The following is a 4,713-nucleotide window of genomic DNA, read 5'->3' as shown; positions in this document are numbered from 1 at the left end:
CAGCAGGTCTGGAGTGTAGTTGTAAACAATTACTTCAATGGAGAACACTTCTAATGTTTTAATTTAGGAGCCAGTTATAGTTGGTTGTTTGCTAGTTTTGGGGTCTCCCCATTGCTCCATTTTTATTAGGCACTAAATTTCCTGAGGGGATATTTATAACTGCCTTTGAAGTGGCATCTTTGGAAAGTGGTGGATTTATCTTAGCATCTTTGAGAAACGCTGACATGCCGTTGGAAATGTTTCTAACTTGCCCTTCAACTTCCCTTTTAAGAGACAGCCTATGTCTATTGACAGCCCACTGAAAAAATTCCCACATAAATATTTTTTAAACGCTGTTGACTCATTTAATGATTAAAAAACCCTGCAACAATAACTTCTGGCAAGTACAGAATCTGTACTTTGCATTAAGTGGGGAGAGATATTTCAGCGGTTTCTGTTTATTGCCATGCAAGTGGACAGTGGCTTCATGTTTTATGCTGTGATTTTCTTGGCCGTGGAATTGGAAATAATACTTACAAAAGGTGTGCTGAGAGTCAATTTAAATCTCTGAAATTGCCATGCATCCTAAAGCAGAAGACACTCCAGAAATGTGGAGAATTACAGTTCACGACACTAAGGGAGGCAAACTTCAGTTGGTTCAGGACTCGTGGTCAGTCTGACTGCTTATTTGAACCGCCCTTTTGAAAGCCATGTTACAGCATTTCTGGTTATCTCTACGGCACCCGGGGACAACCTTGTTGAATTCCAGGATTATTATTCTAAACATCTGTGGCTGGGGCAGGGCAGAGGTAATTAAAGCAATCGTCAGTCTAAGGCACTGATGGACATTTTTTCATCCTCTTTTGTAACTGGCATATACCAGCCTGAGGGGAATGCAAACAAGCCTTTAGCAAGAAGTGTGAAATATTAAAGGGGTGAAAGAAGAAGCCAGATCTTCTATTCAGTGTCATGAAAGTTGAAAATAAAAGAAGGAAGTCTGGCTAGGTATCTTTGTGCATGTGGACTAAAAAATCAGTTCCAGAATCCCTGTTTGGACAATAAAGAAGTGTTTATCTCTCAGATAAACTGTGGCAAGGTTGGTCTCTGGGATCTTCCATAACAAGAAAAGCAGCAGGACACAGAGGTGGAGGGAATCGGGGGCACTTGCCTCCCGGGATAGGGAGAGTTCAGCACAGCACCAGTAAGTATCCAGGTGGGTGGTTCCCAGCAGTAGGTCTCTGCAGCCCAAAACGCTAACCAGATCTTTGTACGAGATCAGTGCTGTGGGTCGTGTTATTGACTGTGCTTGAATTTTCAGCACAAGTCCAGGGCAAGTTTCATTTTTATATCTTGTATTTTCCAGAGGCTTTTCTTTCTACATGAGATGGGAAAGCCTAATATTATCCTTTGCTACTAACTACTTTATGCCCACGGGAGAAAAAAAAAAAAGAAACAGAGAAAAGAAGGGAATGATCTGAAGTCTTAGAGAAAGCAGAATAATTACTTTCACATGAAAATGGTCAAAGAATTTTCCATAAACTTACATGGTTAGAAAGGCTGCTTTTTGTCAGTGTTTTCAGTGGAAAACCTCTTTTCGTCCTTCAGTGGAGTAAGGTTCACAAAAAAATTTCCACTCTATTTTAGCTAACTAGAAGGTTTTAATCAAAGGAAGGTAATTACTCACTGCTAGGCCTTCTTTTCCTATGGGGACTTGCAGCCAGACTCAGCCAACACGCAAATAGTCTCTAGACTTAGAAACAAACACTCAATACAGGTGTTTTTTCTTAAGCTTGTCCTTACCCCAGGAGCCCAGAGCAGTCTTTCATACCACTGGAATCACACCGACCATATTTTCTTGTTGAATATGTGCTTTAATTCCATGTTTAACTGTCCTGCTTAACACAGACAGGCAATTAAAGTTTCACCCTCATCATCTCCCTGTTGCTTGGGAGGCATGTTAAAATTAAATTCAACCAAAGCAGCAGCTGGTAGTGCTGCAGAAAGGACATGTGAAATATGGTTATACATTGCAAATGTGAAAAGTAGTATATGTGTCATAGTCACAGGTCATTTGCAAAAGGAATCCAAGAACCAGAAATGAGGAGGTACTGCGTATTGCAGAAGAAATTTAGGCCAGCATGTGTGGGATTGGCTAGATGTGCTTCAGCTGGTGGGGAAAAAATGACCATACTTACTTCGCATGTCTGATGAGATCCTTGATGTTCAGTAGTAACTCCATTGTGCCCAGTCAGTACCAAATCCATTATGGTATCAACCTCAAGGAGGCCCAGTGAGTGGGTCCTGGGAACACAGCCTAATCCCAGGCAGGATCAAGAGTAAACCCATCTCTTTGCCCTGCAGATCTGTTCTCCCTCCTCTTTCTGTCCTGTCTTCCAGTGTTTCTCCTAAAAAGTAACAGCTCGGTCTCTGAGCTGCTCTTTTCTAATGGAGCTGGCTATAAAATGTCACCCTCTCCTTTTTTAAAGTTCATTGTCTATTAAGAATTGAAGAATAGTGGTTTCTAAATTAATTTGAAGTTGTCCTGTAAAATGGAACTCAGAAACACAGACCCAGTATTACATCCCCTTAAGTATGGCACCCAGCATACACTGGGTCTCTTTTTATCTTTAGATACACAATGCTGTGCTCTCTATTTTATGTACAAAGGAAATGAAATGTACTTTTTCTTTAAAAGATGAGATCTTCATCCATCACCAGCTGTCACTTCCTAATAATGTTGCCTAGAGAAGTGTTATCTGTGATTTAGTAGCTTTAGTGGACTATCTTTTGTTGAACAGAGGACAGCAGAATAAAATTTCACTTTAATACAGATCTTTTCATACTCCTTCTGAATAAACAGAGGAAAAGAGGAGAGCAAGAGCAAAGAATCATGAGTTCCAGGGTAAAGTTTCTTCTGTTTTGCATTAGATAGATAGGGCATTATGAGAAAGAAAAGGAAGGAAAATTGTTTCTGTCTCAGGAAAAACTTCTGAGCTCAAAAAATGCTTGTCTCAAGTCAGAATGAAAAGTCAAGTATAATATTTTGCAAGCTAATGGTTTTAGAAATACTTTTCCTTGGGTGAACTGCTATGTTTTTTGCTTTTCATGTTTTTCCGTTCTTGATTCTTTTTCTTCAGGTAGCTTAACTCTGGAACTGAAAAGCCACCACTGATCGTAGAAGGGCGTTCTTCACTTAAAAGACTGTCAGCACAAAATGTTTTAACAGTCTCTAAAACTGTTCACAAAAAGTGTTCTTAGTATGAGTAAGGATCTGTCAAAGCAGATCACTCTCAGTGAACAGGTTGCAAAATGTCAACCAGCCAGATTTAAAAACCCAAAACTGTGGAAGACCTTTTATCAGCTGTTCCTTCGTTAACTGGTGAACGCTGATCCTGCTCGCTGACCACTGTGTGACTGCACAAGTCTGTGGCTGCATATGCCCGTGTTCTCCCCACCAGATGTACGCACCTGCATTGGGAAAACTGCACTCTTGCGCTTTAACAGTGGACTTTGCTACTTAGTAAGTCGTAAGACCTACTGCAGCCAATGTTCTGCTGTCCCAGGCAGTGACATTGTAACTTTTACATCAACTGATGACCTTGCCTCTAAACGCTAGTTCCCCTTCCTCCCTGCTTTCACTAATCTTCGAACCTGAATTTTTTTCTGTTTAGTTCCTCTTAAATAATGTCATTTTTATTAGATATTCAAACAGCATGCTCATATGTCATAATATAATAAGAAACCAAACATCTTTCCCAGTCTAATAAAATGTGTCACCTCTCTTTAAGTTCTAGGTTTAGGGTTTCTGTCGCTTTAAGTTCCCTATCTAGCAACAAACTGGCAATCAAAGACAGAAGGAATCCAGTCCTACTCCCATCCTGTATATATTTGGAGTGGCTATAGTCCATCTAGTTTTGGAGTCGTGTCTTACCAGTATTTGGCTATTCACTCCACTGCAGATGCTTTTTTGCCTTGCAGACATCCTGACTGGGCTATAGATGTGGTTAAACACTTATCAGACAGACTTACAAGAGTCTGATATTGCACTTATATTTTCTTATAATGTGTGTTTGGGGCTCCGCGCTCCCTGTGAAGAGCAAACATCCTTATTGGCTGTGCTGGAATAATGGACAGCAAAATCATATGTTTTATTTTTATCATCCTTTAAATCAAGATGAACTTGAATGCAGTTTGAACGATTTTTTAAAAGTTCACCCTGGCCCTGATATGGGGTTTTTTGGGAAGGTTTAAAAGTGAATTATGACAGACGGTGTTTTGCAACCCAACTTAGGGAAGTCATTGCAGAGGAACAGTTATATTCATGGTATACAGAATACAGGAGTACAGAATATACAGGAACAGAATATTCATGGTATGTTTCAGTTTAGCTAAAAACTCTGTATTTTAAATAATCAGAAATGTAAATGTCATAAATGCTTGTGTGAATGTCTGTTTATGTCTATCTTCCATGATCAGCATAGAACCTGTCCTTTTTTGTTAAGCGGACTGAGGTTTCTGACTAATCTGGGTTGTTCAGACTTTGTGAGAAACAGCTGGATATGGGAATCTGTACTTTTTGTGGACAGACCCAGATGGCTGGTCAGTGATTTGGAATCGAATAGGAGGAGAAGACCTTTATTTCTTATCTTTCATCTATTCAAGATGATTTCTTACCCCTGTAATGAATTATTCACAACAGAAATTAAAAATTGAACAGTCTTTGTCCCTTGAAGC

Source organism: Buceros rhinoceros, unplaced genomic scaffold (assembly GCF_000710305.1).
Source record: "Buceros rhinoceros silvestris isolate BGI_N320 unplaced genomic scaffold, ASM71030v1 scaffold31030, whole genome shotgun sequence".
NCBI lineage: Eukaryota > Metazoa > Chordata > Aves > Bucerotiformes > Bucerotidae > Buceros > Buceros rhinoceros.
The sequence above is the reverse complement of the archived record's forward strand: the minus strand, read 5'-3'. Positions refer to the sequence as shown.